Here is a 17,983-nt window from a genome sequence, read left to right on the forward strand (position 1 = left end):
GCTTAGTTCCCAAGATGGGAAAACTTGTATAAAAAGCTCATCTGAAATCAAATTTATTTTACATCTAGGGGTCATAGTTTTTGTAATCAAAACTGATTAACTTGTTATAGAGCATTTGAATTTTACATAGGTCTCTACTTTTAAAAAGAACATCAAAATGGTAATGTAAAATAATGAATATTTGGACCAAAAGCACCACATAGAAAATATTCTCCTGAAAGATTTCTGACTTGTGGTGTTGTTTCATAAACAAGTCAAACATTCTATTTAGATTAATCACTGTTTTTGCAGAGATGTGCAGCTGCAGTTGATCATATCTCCTACTTATCAACTTACAAATTATTGAGCTAATTTCATTTTTGGCTGAGATCACATACATAAAATATAGTAGTACATAAAGGAGATGACAGGAAGAGAAAATTCAGCTTTCTTCATCTAATGATATTTTTCTGAAAACACATATTCAAATTATGAATTTTGTTGCTAGGAGCAACACCATACAAAGTATTTTCCCAGCTGCCTTAGTTATTACAGCTCTGTCTACTTATCATCACATGTCTTCCCTACATGTAATGTACTCACTACTAATTTCATTTTCGTAACTTTCTGAGTCAAACGTTTCTTCCAGAAAGCCCACAGAGACAATCATCCAAATGGCTGCTTTGTTCCAGTAACACATCCGGAAATAGGATGATGTCAGAGAAGCAATCAGAAAATAACACAATTAATAAAAATTATTTTTCTTTTTTTCCCAGGACACTGAAAATAGCACCTCTATGCTTCTATTTGAAATTCTCTGGCTCTAAGATGGAGGAGCTTCTGACTGGAATTGAGTTTGCTGGCAGACCCGCTGAATGAATACACATTCAAGAGCTCATAGCCTTAATCAGTGGAGTCAACCACTCTAAGAAAATTCAGATCACTGAAACTGGATAATTCTGGGGATGAAGTCGCTGGTAGGTAAAATTATGTTCACCTTCATCATTTGTACTTGAAATATGAGTAAAATCTAATAATTTTGCCTCTAATTGCCTGATTTATGCTCCACCATGAATTTACTGGAAAATATATATTTTATATATATATAGATATATATATATATGAAAAAATATATATTTTCATGTACATAGAGTCATAAAATATTCTGTGTTGGAAGGCACACATTAAGATTATTGAGTTCAAGACACTCTCCAATAACTTCTTTCCTATATTGTGACACCCAGAACTACCCCCAGCACTCGAGGTGAGGCTGCCCCAGAGCAGAGCAGGACAATCCCCTCCCTTGCCCAGCTGGCCATGCTGTCCCTGATGCCCCTCAGGACATGGGCGGCCCTCCTGGCTGCCAGGGCACTGCTGACCATGTTCAACTTGCCATCAACCAGGACCTCCAGCTCTCTTTTCACAGTGCTGCTCTCCAGCCTCTCATTTCCCAGTCCGTCTGTACACCCAGGGTTGCCCCATCCCAGTGCAGAATCTGTTACTTGCCCTTGTTAAACTTTGTGTGGTTGGTGATTGTCCATCTCTCCAATTTGTTTTGATCTTTCTGCAGGGCCTCTCAACTGTCAAGGGAGTCAACAGCTTCTCTCCAATTAATATTGTCTGAAAACTTAATATTCTTTCAAGACCTTCAGATATAATAAGGGATAAAATGCAGCCTAAACATGATTACCTGCGTTTGGATGCTCTATCTGAAGTGCTTCTAGGAATCTGATCACCAAGTTGAGCAACCACAAATCTGAATTAAGGTAAATTATGTCTGTGATTAGGTCTGGTTATTATGTCTAATGTCAGGGAGTAGAAGAAGCAGGCTGCTCAGCAAGGGGAACAGAGACCTAAACATTAAGGCAAACAAGAGCAGAGACAAGGAGCAAAGGCTCACAGCAGCCCACCAAGGCAAGCAGGACAGGTCCAATGACAGTAACAAGGTTCAGCTGAGAATCAGAGCTCCTCAGGGCTATGAGGCAGGTCCAAGGTCAAGACAGGAAGCTGAGTCAGCAAGCGAGTGACAGGATCAGATCTGAAGACAGTAAACAAGATCAGACACAGCCTAGTGACAGAAAAGTCCGCAGAGATTAGAAGGTCTGGGATGAAAGCAGATTGGCAGGTCAGGGCTGGAGTCACAGGGGCATATGGCCAGACACGGGCAGTGAAGACACAGTAGAGACTTAAGGTGAGGGCCAGAGTTTCAAAGGACTTCCCAAGCAAAGGGGACAAGCTGTCACTTCTCTCAGCATTGTCTCACACAGCAGTTTCTCTGGTGCAAGGCTGTGCAGCTGCACTGTAAAGGCTGGCCGAGTCACAACAGCCGTCTCACCCAGAACAGAGAATACATTCAGGTCCCTGAATTTCCACCCCTGTCAGAAAAGTGGGTTTCAGCTGACCTAGTGTAGTCTGTGAATACCCTTATCTTTTGTAGCTCTTACTTATGATCTACTTTTTGTGTTTAGGACATGTGTTTGAGGAAAAAAGGGTTTGCACTGTAACCAACACAGAGCATTTCTGGAGAAATTTCCAAAGCATGCTTACCTCTAGCAACATACATTATTAATACATTAGTAGGTTTTAAGTATTTGAGATATATCACACTTACATTCATTATATTAAATACACATGCATAGAAATACACAGATACACATATTTATCTATGTTGCTTATTGTACACACACATACCAATATTAATACTTAACCTGACATACAACCAGTTTGTGTTAAAGTTTATTCTCAGTACTTCAATTTGTGTGCACAACGTGGAAGACAACCTCTCTTTGTACACAGAATCCAAAGGAGTATACTTAAAGCAGAGAAAAGGTCAAAACAAGGTTAATTGCATTTCTTGACATTTCACAGAAAATATGAGCTCCTTGCATGGTAAAAGTTTAAAGGAGCAGCTGGCAATACTGGCAGAAAACTATAGACTTGTGAAAAAACAATCAATATATAAACACAAAAGATAAAAGCTGTATGTTAAGAGTAATTAGTAGGGCATTGTAAAGTAGTGGGAATGATACAATTGCAAGTACAATGCTAGCTCAATAATGATGAAAATAACCCAACTGTTTATTTTGTGAAAGTGATCTTTTTTTTTCCCCTAAACATACCCTATTTAGAAACTGGAGAGGAGAAACAAAACCAGAAAAAATGATCACTTATGGCTTTCAAAGTGCTACAGAATTCAAAAGCCTAACAGACAGAAACACATGTAATTAAAATGAATAAGAATATTTAAAATAGTTTCTCCTATTAAAAATCTATTTTTTGTTCCAACTTTTCTGCACTTTATAGAGTAAAGTTGAAGTCAAAAAAAGACAGCCAAAGGGTAAGACTTGGAAACAGCCATGAAATATTTTTTCAATAAGGAAAAGCCTCAAACATGTTTTCTGTACTACAAAATTTTTGACAATTGTATCTTGAAAAAAATTTAGAAAAAAAACACAACTGGGCTGCTAACACATCCTGTTTCATAAAGAGCTGTCACTGAGGTCTCCCATGTGCAAACAGTATTAAGCTCTGATGTTTCTAGGTGCCTTTTGATACTGTGTTCCCCCAGTCTCAATGGCAGCTGTCTCTCTGCTGCTTAATGCTTGCCAAAGGACCATTTTTATGATACCCAAGGGGCATTTCTCTCCACTAACTCAGACTGTAATGTTAACAGTCCTTAAACTGACCTTTGCAGGTGAGTGGATAGGGTAGTCTCCAGCCACTGAGAATCTGAAACACCCAGAGTGGTGTGACATTGTTTTGAGCAGTATTTCTGCACAAGAAGGGGAAGCTGGTGTTGGGTGGGTAGGCTGCAAGAGAATTGATAACAGAATTGAAGGCTGTTGCAGGACAGGGTAAACTGTATCTGCAACAGTTTATCCTGTCCACAAATTTCTCTGTCACACCTGACAAGTAAGTGTTCATCTGCTTTGTATTTCCAAAATGGAGAGAAAATCATTCTCCTACTTTAGTAGGCTAAGGGAAGTTGGGGACACCATAATGACTGATACATCCAGATACCACGATGTGTAGGTTGTAGAAGAGGGAAAATTTAATTCTGCTTGTTTTGCAGCACCCTAAAATGCTCCACTAGCCTTGGATGTAACTACTGCATTTCTTCATCACAGATGACCAATGCTACAGCACTGTGATGGGCTATGAAAGGCCTCTGTTCTCACTTCAGGACATTTAGAGATGTCACACTGTACACGTATCCACTGAGATTTCAGTCTTACCCTTTTTAATATTAGAAGATTTGATATTTCTTGTTATGGAACTTTGAAGACTACTCTTCCTTGCAAAAAGGAAAACTGTCAAAGAGTTTGGGAAAAAATTAGAGCTAAATGTAGATCATGGCGCTTTCTTATTTTTTCTCTATTTTTAAGATCATGTACACTTCCCAGAATATTAATGAACCCAGTTCCCAATTTAAATTTTTGATGGCATAATGAACATACTTTTTTTTTTCTAATTCTATTTAGTTTTAATATATACATCATATCTTTCATAGGTACTTTTTAAACAAAAATTAATGCCATACTACAAGATTAATTGCTGAATGGGATTACAATATTGTTTGCCCAGTTAAAGAAAAAAATCTATTGAAATAAAAATAATTTAGTAAATTCCTTATAGCAAAGCTGCAGTTTATGGATGTGGAATAAGTGGTCTAAGGAAGAATAAGCAGGCAGATAAAAATAGATAAAAACAGATAAAAATAGAAAATACTGTTAAGTTAAATGTATTGAGGTCTATACATCAGACTACTTGTTATTCTATTAAAAAAAAAAAAAACCAAAAAAACAAAAAACCAGGATAATAAACCAGGAAGTTTATCTATAACCAGGCGCAAGCTCTATTAAAGTATCTGTTGTGATATTATCTGCACAGGATTACCCACACAGTCTAGACATCATTGGTACTCAAGGTATATGGTATATTTATTCTGTCTAACTGTACTCAAAATATTGTTGTGTCACTAGATAATTAGGTCAAAACAGCTGTGTTCATTAGCAGACAGTCAGGTCTTGGGTAACAGGACTCTAATTACAAGCATTATAGCTATTTATACTTTATTAAGCTTATGCTAAAGGTTTGAACTTTTTCATGGAAGAGATTAACAACTTATTAGACAGGTCAGTAAAAACAACAGACAGATAGCTGAGATGACACTGAGGAAAAAATTAATACATATTAATATACTCAGTTTTGACATTATGACCTTTTCATGACCAATATCTATCTTTTGCATGGTATATTTCATATCAAGGCACTTTTACACTTCATATCTTTTAAACTCTACTAGCCTAATATGCTCTGTTGTGAAGAATTTGGGTCCCAAAGCACAAGAAACATTCACCCTTTTGGAAAAAAGTCTAGACCTAGGTGTAGCACTGTGGTCTGCCAGATGCCATCCAATGGATATCTGTAGACTAAGCAATGAGATTTTATACTCATGAAAATCAGAAGTTACTTTACTACCCTTGCCCAACTCAAACTTCTTCTAAAGAGTTTTGATTAACATGAATTTATAAACAGCATAATACACCTTAAAATAATGTCAGTAAATAATCAAGAGACTGGATACTATGAAAATTAGAAATATGGACCATATTTGCAAACTGGCTTAGCAGCACACTGACATGTTTCCATCTCAGCTTTCCCTATTCATCAATGTATTCCTTCTCAGCCTATGACAAGCATCCTTTGAAAGCCATGACCATAATATATGTTTCTTCAGTTCTCACTAAATGTAAACTGCTTTTGTTGATATGACTATATATAATGACAGGCTTTTTGTCCAGTCATAAAATCTTTATCAATCACAATAGTATTTCAAAAAAAATCACCATGTATTGAATACAAATTATGAAACATCACAATGAGGACCAGTATTCAAAAAGTATTGAATGTTAAAATATTGACAATACCAAACAATTAAACATTTCAAAGACCTTGACTTACATGCTTAGAAAGAAAACTGGCTCTAATATTAATTTTGTTAAGCATGGTCATTTCAAGGCAAGAGCTGGACAGGGGAAAGACACCAACTTCCTAAGAATATTACTTCTTAATATGAACAAAAAAATAAAACATGACCTTTTTTTAATTTCACAATGAGAAGCATCATGGAAAGTATTTTGAGAGCTTAAATACAGAAGCAAGCAAGGTCACAGTTGTTTTTCATTTGCTTAATAGCTATAAATGCTAGAGCAGGCTGAGAATAAGGTAAACATCATGTTCTTTCCCATTCCAGAGTCACTTGATACAGTTTCTTTGATACAGTTGTGCTACACCAAGAAATACTACAAGGACAAATTTTCATCACACATCATTTCCTCCTCAGTTATAGTTGTACAAATTGGATACTGTTCTGCAGAAGACAAAAGTCAAAGCCATTCTTGATGAACTCATAATAAAAACATACCTTTTTTCTGCAATAAATCAGATCTTCTGCAACTAAAATCTCTAATATTTCCAATTTATGAATGTTATTTTTTTGTTGAATGAATAAACAAATTACTATAGGCAAATTAAGATCTTACTCAAAGATAACACTGCTGAGCTGTATACTAGAGAAGTTTGTCATCCCAAAAAAACTGGTCTGGAAGCAACCTCAAAATGATATCTGATCTTACCTACCATGGCGCACAGAATCGTAGACTGACTTGGGTTGGAGGCACATCAAAGATTATCAGTTCCATCACCCCTGCCATGGGTAGGTAGGGACACTCCTTGCTAGACCAAGTTTCTCAGAGCCCTATCCAGCCTGGCCTTATACGCCGCAAGAGTGGGCCATCGGCAGCTTCTCTGTGTAACTAGAGCCCCGTCACTCTCACAGCAAGGAATTTTTTAACAACACCTAGTCTAAAACTTCTCTCAGTTAGAAACCATCCTCCCTTGTGCTGTCACTACACATTCTTCTAAAAAGTTCCTCGCCATCTTTCTTGTAGGCTCACTTCAGGTACTGAATGGCTGCAATTAGGTCCCACCAAAGCCTTCTCTTCTCCAGGCTGAACAAACGCAATTATCTCAGCCTTTCCTTTTGTAGGAAATGCTCTCATCCCTCTAAGCATCTTTGTTGCCTCCTCTGGACTCCCTCCAGCAGTTCCATGTCCTTCCTGTGCTGGGACCCCAGAGCTGATGCAGCACTGCAGTGGGCTCTCAGCAGAGCAGAGCAGAGGGGCAGAATCCCCTCCCTGGCCCTGCTGCCCACCCTGCTCTGGATGCAGCCCAGGACACGTGTGGCTCTCTGGGCTGGGAGTGCCCATGGCTGGGTCATGTCCAGCCTCTCATCCCCAGCACCCCCAAGTCCTTCTGGGCAGGGCTGCCGTGATCTGCCCATCCCCAGCCTGTGCTGGTGCCAGGGTTGTTCTGACCCAGGTGCAGCACCTTGCACTTGGTCTTGTTGAATGTTCTTAGAATTCCACGAGCAAGATCAGTGGGATCTATCTCATTAGAGAAACATGCAGATGAATCTAATACCAACAACGAGTGAGACTCCATGTCCTCCACACTAGCTCCTGGAGAGCTTCACTATCATGCAATTAGACCACAAATTATGCCACAAAGGAGAAATAAAGAACATAAGGCAAAATTAATTTAAAGGACGACTGAGAATGAACAAAGCAAGAGGTACATAATTGCATCTTTTAAGTAACTATGACAATGCTGGTTTATTTATTTACAATTTGTTGATATTATGTTTGCCTTGTATTGTTTGAGATTTTTTTTACAAATAGTTTCCTATGGATGATATTTAAAATGCAAGTCAAAGGGCATGGAGGAACCATCACAAATACTTCCCATTTTCTTTGAGTGGGGAATCTGAGGATCATGTTTCTATGAAGGTTATTTGAGTTTTACAATCAGGGTTTACTTCTTGCCAGTAGTTTCTAATATTTACTTAATATTTGCTGCTTTCATTAACATTTCAGTCAGCAAGTTTACTTGCTTTAACACTTGCAGAAGCACATCCAAAAAGAGCAAATACAAAATTTTTTCCAATATTTTTAAAGTTGAATTAAGTGCTACTAAGTTTAAATAGCACTTAATTCAACTTTAAAAATATTGGATGAAATTTTCAACATTGACTTACCTCTAACATCATATTAGACTTCAAATACCGAAAGAACAACTAATTCTAAAGTAAAATAAAAAAATTGTATTGCAATATATAAACACCTGCATGATTACTATGCCAGTGATGTATCATTTAGAAACATTAGCCTGATTTTTTTAAACTTCCACAAAGTGAAGTCTTATGTACTGTGAAACATTTCAAAGAAGTCACAAGATGTTACTTACATGGGACTTCTAATTAGAGTGCAAACAACATTGATGGCCCCTATGTTTAAGCAGCAATAATATCCTAGTCTACTCAAAATATGTCAGACCTCCAAAATTAGTGCAAAATTCAAGAATGAAATAGATCATTCTTGTGCCTCTATAGTAACTATTAGGAAAGAGTCTTTGAATCTAACAAGACCTATGGTAATACATAATTAAAGTCAGTCACAGATAAACTGAAAGTCTGAAAGATATTGTAGTCTTCCTACCAGCCCTATCACCAGCAGAAGTATTCAAAGCAATACCATACAGCTTTGCTTCTTTTGCACTTCATTCACAATCTGGATAAAACTAAGCCTATCTATAATTCAATTACTATTATTTATAATGAGTTTAAAAAACCCACAAGAACAAAAAATTTTAAATCACCACATCCTTATATAAATATAAAGCCCTAAACTGGAATATGCAGAAGAAGCAGATTAAATGAGTTAAGAAGCTGCCAACTCAATATAGTTACTCTTCAATTGGATTTCATGTTTCCAAGTGCTAGGCACCATCAAACCATAATACATGAACCCAATGTACTACAAAAGCACTGTTTAAATGGGGCAGCTGTCCACCACAGAATGCCACGTCTGGTTGCCATTAAACCTTAAATAGTGATTAGAGTAATGGAAAAGAGAATTTTGGTGGGTTTTTACAGACACAAAAGCTGAAAAGTTGTTGATCTCTGACAGTCTTTTACTGTCAAAAGCGGGAGGCTTGGGGCCAAACATCTGAGGACAAAAAGTTGGTTACTGAACACAAAAATGTAGGTCACTCTAGAGATCTGCCAAACTTGCTACATTCATAGAATAAAACTATCATTTGTGGTTAGGACTCCAGTGTCCTATAGAATTATACTAAAGTTATATTCCTGCATCTGAGACTTTTGTTGCAGCACAACAATCAGTGAAAAAAATATTCTGGGAGGCTAAAAAATTTTAGTCTTTTTATTAGTGTTGCCTGATGAAATTGTAATTCATAGTTATCACATATACCATAACTAAATATTCCATATATGTATAGCTGTACGTACTATTTATACACGGAAGTTGCAGTTTATTAATCTAGACCTTTTGTTTTCCCCAGTATCTGAGTATTGCAGACTCAAACACTGTTTGGTATTGGTCCAAAAAGCTGCTCTAAAAAATTATTCCTGATAAGCTTATAGCTTGAAAAGAACAAAAGCTCAAGATAAACAGCAAAGTATTTGGTCTGCAAATCAGATGCAAGAGAGAGAAGACTAACATTGTAAATCACAGAGATGTTCAAGGTTAGGGAACAGCTTGATGGATGAGAAATGGAGGATGAATTCTACTGTTCTGGAGTGTTTTAATCAAAGACTCTGTAGAGGAGTTTTCTTGTCTTGGTGAACAACTTGCCTTCTCCTTATGCTGCAAAGAAAGCCTCTTCAGTAAACCATAAGAAAACATATTACATAACTGTTAGATCAGACGTGCTTTTAGCCCACCAATTTGGGCAGTGCTCACAAGTGGATGCTCAGGAATTTTAATAGGCTTTTTGAAGTTAAATTATTTTAAAGTATAGATGGTGAGAGTAGGCTGAGCACTGGCACAGATCACCCAGCAAGGTCGTGGAGTTTGCATTCTGTGAGGAACTCAAAAGCTGTCTGCTAGGAGACACTCAAATGCTGTCTTCAGTGCAACATAATATTCTTATCTTCTGTAAGACTTCTCATACTACTGAATTTTGTGGAAAATGTAATGAAATTTCTAAATTGATTTTTTTTCAGTGTGTTTTCTGAAAAGCCATGCAAAAAGCAAAGTTGAAATTAACTCAAATATGTCCTTTCTGGGTTGCTCTTTGTACAGATGCCTGGATATGAAAAAAGCTATTGTATATGTAAATAGATAGAGTTTGTAAAAACATTTAATCTTCTCAAAGCTATTTCACAAGGTATTCAAGTGTGGTAAAAATCTAAAAGGTATTCCAAATTCTCTTCCTACCAAGAATTTATGGTATATGCTGCATAATCCCCATGTCTAACTATGAATAATAAGAATGGTTCAATAATTCCTTGAAATAAAAGGCTTTTTTTTCCCTTTAACATCACAGTTATCGTAAAAAATGTTATCATTTTTTAAGAGAACACATTTATAGATGTAACTAAATTCAAATTTTTAATTCTTTTCACCTTTTGAAATTGGAAAAATCTGCTATATAAACATTAACCCTTTCACAACTGTCTCATAATCACATGCAGAAAGCTTAGATTTTGCATGGATTTGGTCTTAGTCATGCATATGTATAATCAACATTCGAATTTAAAAAAAAAAAATCCTCATTCTTTCCATATATTGGTGACTAGAAAAAAATTAATAACTTCAAAAATCATCCTGCTTATCACATTTTGATAAGGGTATTTTTTGCTTTGACTGTAGCAAATCCCTGTGGAAAGAGAGTTCACAGGCCATCCAAGACCAAAAGCCCTCTCAGGTTTAGAGGACTGTAATCAGCAACATGTTGAGAAATAAGTGACTGCAGCAAATCTTAAGTAAAATCTGAAGTGTACCACTTCAGCAACTTAATTTTATCCCTATTGTGATTACAAAAGTTTGACATTAAATTTAGTAGATCTCAGAAAATTTAATAAGTTAGCCCAATGAAACATGAGGAGGTGGTCTGTGCCTGTGTTACTTGCTCTCTCCAGTGGACTAATTCAAATTTCATGGAGCTTATATATATCTAAATGCACGTATATACTTAGCAAAATCAAGAGTCAAGTGAAGAAATAATTTGTGAGGACTTTTTCCTTTTTCTTTTCCACTCTCATGTTGGTTTTGTGCTTTTTATGTTTGTTTATTAAAATCCTTTATAATTGTCTGACCTTGGTCTGAAAATACAAAAGCAGAAATTATTGACATAGTTTCATAAACACTGTGAAAGAAATAGATGTCAGGGATTAAAATTGCTGTGTTTTTCACTGAACAGCTATTGCTTATCAGAGATCTGTACCTTGCTTTCAAATTTCCTACAGCACATTCTGTCATCATCCTACACCTGTCTCAGATAATACACATTAAAATTGTTCAGACACAAGGACAATTTCAGCTATCTATGGGCACCACAGAAATCAAGCCCCACAGAATTCCTTCCCCTGAGAAAGAAAAGAACATCAACAATCTCAGTAAAAATTGGCTTGTTTTTTAAAGGGTCTAGGCTTTTAAAGTGGTGCTTACTGCACTTCACCTGTGTATGTCCCAATAAACAAATAACATTTCTCTAATAATTTTTTAGAGTGCAAAGACCTTATTCATTTACCATTTCAACATTATCCATTTGAAGCAGTAATCTGGAAGATTTTTAAATTTCTACTGGCTGGAAAACTTCAAAGTAATTTATATTTTATGGGATAGACAAGATTTCTTTGCTTGTCCTGATGTATCACGAAGATCAGGTAACATCAGGGTATAAGAAATCTTCTGATGCTAAACACTCACAGTTTCTTCTGGCTGTACCACAGTTTCATAACAGCATCTTCTCTGAGGGATAGCCAGCAAAATTTCGTGGTCATTCTTACACTCTCAGTGAGGAAATTCCAAATTCTGCATGCAGGGACATTATCTCTGCTAATGCCCATTACATTATTTCTAAGGAGAACAATTTCTGTCACTTCGCATCCCCAGTAATCTGGGTATCACAAAAGGATAGATAAAAGAGTGTTTTAAGGATAAGATTTCACTTAACATTCAAGTGATTTCTCACTAGGTTGAGGACAACCAGCACAGAGAACACAGGTCAGACATGACATGCTGTAGCTGACAAAACTAAATATTACCCTGTGAGTGATGTATTCTGATAGCTTCACACTGTATTTCTAAAATTTAATTGGGAAACGGCAAACTTCAATGTACCATTGAAGAACAGTCTTTTTTTTCAAGATAAGTTGCAGTCTGCTCACCGTTGACAGGTCATGCGACAAGATGCATGCATTCTTCAGCAGAAGAATATCTACTAGTAAGCAAGAAACCAAGGCGTTAAAATTAAGTTTCTTACATCAAAAGGGAAAACATTTTGACCAAAACAAACTCTGAGATCTTCCTTCTGACAATCAGCATAGTCTACCTTTTGTAGCTTCTGCTGTACCCAGTTGATCTGCTTTCTCCTGTATTTCTTGGCAAAGTATTGAGCTATATTGGTGATGTTCTAAAATTATTCTGTGTTACAGAAGACAGAAAGAAGCACACAAATTCACACTCTATTCACTGCCAAATCAGCACACTCTGTGTTTATGGTTGTTTAAAAGGGTCATACAGAAAGCTATCTTTATGAAACTCCAGAGGTAAGGGAGGTACAGTATCTCAGAATAACTAATACATCTCTTATCTGCAAATAACACTGGGAATTTCTCCATCTCTCTCAGACAAATTATTACTTGTTCAGGAATGACTGATTCAAAAAGGTTTGTGTACTATTTATCAATGGCCGGAGAACATCCAACAGTGAGAGAACATTGCCCTAAAGATTTAATCTAGATCCAGACTTTGCCAAGTCTAGGATATCTTCTGTACTTAGACTCTCAGAATCCTTCCCATAGGTTTGCTTGGAAAAAGGAGGGTTTGTCAGTGGCCAATAATTAACCAAGTCAGGTTTCTTCTGAATTTATCAGTGTTGTTTATCTCAATTTGATAGAACTATTTATTTTGGTGGGAAAGAACATCATCACTGCTTCAATCTCAGTAGTAAGGCTAGAGAGACAGCATCTTCCTCAAAATTATCCATAATGTCTTAGTGGCTTAGGATATTAACTCCTTATGCTCCAAGAATCTTCCTGAACATGGGTGATCTCTTTTGCAGATGGACTTTTGAGCTTTCCTGGGGATTGCCATAGTTCAGATTAATTAATTTATTTAGACAACTGTGCAATACATTAGTAATGAGCTACTTCAAAAGTAGAGAAAAAAATTCCCAGTGAATGGAATCTTTTCATAGGCTTAGGCAATTTCTATATCACAGTGCCTGTTTTTTCTTTAGTTTCACACTACCATCCTTCTGCCTATCTCTGGCACAGTACCTCAGAGAAACCAATTTTCTACATTTTCAACACTTTGATTTATAGATTTCATTTACACTGTCGTGTGTTTTTAAAATCTGTGTCAATCTGAAGCCGAGATCAGGTACTTAAATATTTTTTATATGGAGAAACACTAGAAATTTAACATCATCCCTCAAGAAAAAGTCTGTGTAGAGATAAAATGCTCTTGTATGTACAGATAATTTAAAAAGACATGCTACAATTGGCACAATATACAAACATATGGGTGACAAGAAATCTATAAGAAGAAGTGCAAAAAGGAATATTTGGACATTTTCTTTGAGTTGTTACAATAAAGATGGTGAAGTGTTTTAAAATTATGAACCTCACTGTTATGACTAAAAACCTTGTGAAACCTAGTTATTATAAGAATTGAAGTATTAGCTTAGTGAAGTTCTGATGTCTGGATGTTTTAGGTATGAACTTCCAAAGTTCTGAGGTTAGAAATTCTGGAGTGTTTTAGAAGACTCTGAGTGAACCCAATATCCTACAATGAGTCAAGCTAAAACCACAGTTGTCGTTTTTCTTCACCAATTTTGAAGATTTTCTCACTTCACCTGTTTTAAATGCACAGTCACCCACACAGAAAGAAGTTCTTCCCCATATTTAAATTGAACTTCCTGTGCATCTGCACATTGCCTCTTATCCTATTGCTTGGCACCAGTAGGAAGAGCCTGGCTCCATCCTTTTGACAGCCTTCCTTTAGACAGATAAATACTTACAGACATTGATGTGGCCCAGCCTGCCGCAGTCCTTCCGATGGGCTGCACAGGGGTGCATCCTCTGGGGTATTAGCCACTCCTCACAGCTTTCTGTTGTCAGCAAACTTGCTGAGGAGGCCTCAGTTCCTTGATTCAAGTCATGAATGAATAAGTTAAACAATCTCATGTCCTGAGGTCCCTCCCAACCTAGACTTCTCTCCATCACTTATTTAAATGAGAAACACATGAACATCTGATTACAAATTCTTGACCATGACCAAATGTTATTGCGATTAAATATTTTGGGAGGGATTTGCAATAAAGTCAGAAGGCTTACAAAGTGCTCACAGGAATTATGTTTTTGATTAATTTCTGTTGTTTCTGTTGTTGCTGGCAAAATTCCCAGGGAAACCTGCCCTTATTGTTTTTTATTCTGCAGATCTACACTTCTAGTTGTTAAAAGAGGCTGTTACTGTAGTGTTTGCACATGACAGATTTAAAGTATGTAACAGTATATATAAAGTACATAAGCTGTTTCACAATTTTTGCAGATCCATGAAACAGTTTCCATTTATGTACTCCTTCTCAAATTCTATTTGTTGTCACATTGTTTTTGCCACAACAGAGTATAAACACGATAAATATTGGAGGGTAAAATTAAAATGAAAACTTAAAATGTGAAAAGACAAAGTAGTGCAAATGAAAAAATACTCTTAAGTTTTTACTAATAAACTCATTTTGTCTAGGCAATTTGAAAGTGTCTCCATTTGTACATTCCACTATTTCACACAATTTTTTTTTTTTATTTTTTGTATTTCCAGTCATGTTTTAAGCAAAAAATATCTTGCAAATGGTTTGTATTAACTTGCCTTTAGCATAAAGACTTTTCAGACAGTCATGGACATTGAGAGATAAGCCACTGCCATTTACTTCAGAATACGGCTAAGCACAAGCACATTTGTCACACCACAGTGACACACTGCAGCATCACTCCCAGCATCAATTTCCAGTAACTTTTCTGCAGTGCTCACATTCATATTGCCCAAGTGCAGGACTTACTGTATCTAACTGATGAAGAACAGCATGTACCCACTCAAACTATGGGTTCAGTCAGCTCAAAAAGGTATTGTTATTCATGAATATGTATTCAATTATTTTGAGAAATATTGAATCATTTAACTTCATTTAGACACATTTAAAATACTCCATTTCAAAATAAAGTCCATGGGAGAGACATTTAGCTAAAATCTTTATTAAGAATCAAATAGCATTTCCAAAGAAAAATGTAACTAACTTAAAGTTTAGAGGCAATTTTGCTGATTTAGCAAGTCTTTGTATATAAATAATATCTTCCTACATCCTTCTAATGACTATAATATTAATCCCTGTGCTTATTTCTGACCATTATTTCACTTGTACTTGCTCCTATACGTCAGTACAAGATGATATTGCAAGATTAGATGCCTCAAGTGTTATACAAATACCTGATTTTAACTCCACTAAGTCTCAGGAATATTCATACCTGTGCTTCATACAGTCAGAATGTCTCCATGATACAAACTACACAAGGAAAAAGGTTTGAATGACTCCTCTGCTCTTGCTGAACATAGCATCCTTTTTCCTGAAATGGAAGGACATGTTCTTACATCTGATAATCTTCTTCCCAGTTCTTCAAGATTTATGGATCTTCAGCTCTGGATACAATAGGTAACTAAGAAGATGAGCTCCTTTTGATCGTCTCATCCAGTTCTCATCAGAATGCAACTGTCCCAGACTTCTGCATCTCATGCATTACAGAACTGCAGATGATTATATTTCTCTATATTCCTGCAGTGGATAGATACCTTAATGCATGTGGGGTGCTTAAATGCTGAAATGCTGTGAGACACAAAAAAATTGGTAACTGGTGGATGACACAAGTCAGGCTGTGCACCACACAGAATTACTTTGCTGTGGTTGGCTGAAATCTGAGATACAAGGTAGATGTATTGCTGCATGTATTAGATACCATAGTTGCAACAGTAAAAATAAAAAACGTAAATAAAATAAAATAAAATAAAAAAAATAAAATAAAATAAAATAAAATAAAATAAAATAAAATAAAATAAAATAAAATAAAATAAAATAAAATAAAATAAAATAAAATAAAATAAAATAAAATAAAATAAAATAAAATAAAATAAAATAAAATAAAATAAAATAAAATAAAATAGGTGTAAAGCATACAACCAAGAGTCAAAAGGTGCCAGAAAGAAAAATGGCATTCAACAAGGAAATGTCAAAATCTGCCTGGATATCATTTTGCGTACAGAAAAAGATGGTCTGTTATAACCCTTCAACTATCTTGGTGTCTTGATGATGAAATTGGTCAGTTTAGTGCTCAAACTAGATGTAGTAGTCTGATGGAGTTTAGTAAGGGCCAAGCAGAGGCATAATTCCTTCCCTTGATTTATGAGCTATGCTCCTATGAACACAGCCCAGGATACCACTGGCATTCTTTGATGCCAGGGCACACTGCTGGCTCACCTTCACCTTGCTGCATTCTAAGACTTCCAGGGGTTTAACCCCAGGCAGCAGCCAAGCCCCACACAGCCACTCACTCATTCCCCCACCAGAGAGATCTTGAAGAGAATTGGAATGGTAAAAGCTGGAAAACTCATGGGCTAAGAAAAAGACAAGTTTAATAGGGAAAGCAAAGGCTGTGCACACAAGTAAAACAAACCAAGGAATTAATTTAGTGCTTCCCATGAGCAGGCAGGTGTTCAGACATCTCCAGGAGAGCCAGGCTCCATCATTCTCAGCTTGTGTGGTTACTTGGGAAGACAAATGACATCACCACAAATGCCCTGCTTCTTTCCCCCACTTTATACACTGAGCTTGGTGCCACATGGTCTGGAGTATCCCTTTGCTCAGCTGGGGTCACCTGTCCTGGCTCTGTCTCCTCCCAACCTGCCAAGCACCCCCACTCCCCTCCCCAGTGTGGCAGTACCAAAAGCAGAAAAAGCCTTGGCTCTGTGCAAGCTCTGCTCAGCAATAACAAAAATATCTCTATATTATCAATCCTGAGTTCCGCACAAATCCAACCCACAGGCCCATACCAGCACAGTGAAGAAAATTAACCCTACCCCAGGCAAAAGGAGCACACAAGGTATCTTCCATATCTTCTCCCGTGTTGATCAGCCTCTAGCGTGTCTTCCTAAGCAAAATAATTCATTAAATCCTCTGTCAGCCCACCCCTCCAACCTGTCTGGGTGTCTCTGAATGACAGCCCTGCCCTCAAGAATATGAACAGGTCTCCTATTTTGGCGCCACTTGCAAACTTGACGAGTGTGCACTCTCTCTCACTACCTTCAGAACATTGATGAGAGTGTAGAATAGGGTATGCTTCAGATAGATCCCCAAAATTTGAAGTAAGGCTGAAGTAGAGTACAAACCATTACCCACACACCTACAGGCCTGGTCACCCAAATTGTTTTTAACTCACTGAGTTCTACATCCATGTAGACTGCAACATTTGGATGCAATAGTATGATGGGGAAAGTTTCAGAAGCATTGCTACATTCAGCATAAAGGTCACTCACATCAATAATAGATCATTATTGATTATTTATTTAACCATGTTAAAATAAATAAACGTTTAACTAATGGTAATTTAACCAATAAATGGTTATAGGCACTTTTTTCCTAGGATGGAGTTATGAGATATACCACCAGCTAGCAGAAGCCTTTCTCAAAGCACTGAAGTTGCTTTCTTTACTTTTCTATGCTTCAGATTTCTAAGAGCTTCCTTAAAATTTGGTGCAAGCTAGGATGCAGCAAATAAAACCATAAAAGAAAGTATGAAATGGTGACACTGCAGTTGAAGTGGAAAAACTCAATTCCACTATGGTATTGAATTAGGTCAAAAGACTTA

The 17,983-nt window shown here is 36.6% G+C and overlaps 1 long non-coding RNA gene across 1 annotated transcript; it reads left to right on the plus strand.

The window, feature by feature from the left end:
* Window positions 1-537: 537 nt before the first annotated feature.
* LOC140681775 (uncharacterized) lies at window positions 538-16,268 on the plus strand. Its single transcript, XR_012052959.1, has 3 exons — window positions 538-956; window positions 1,550-1,745; window positions 15,738-16,268. It is a non-coding gene; the product is annotated as an uncharacterized lncRNA (long non-coding RNA).
* The last annotated feature ends 1,715 nt before the right edge of the window (window positions 16,269-17,983 follow it).

Source organism: Taeniopygia guttata, chromosome Z, assembly GCF_048771995.1.
Source record: "Taeniopygia guttata chromosome Z, bTaeGut7.mat, whole genome shotgun sequence".
NCBI lineage: Eukaryota > Metazoa > Chordata > Aves > Passeriformes > Estrildidae > Taeniopygia > Taeniopygia guttata.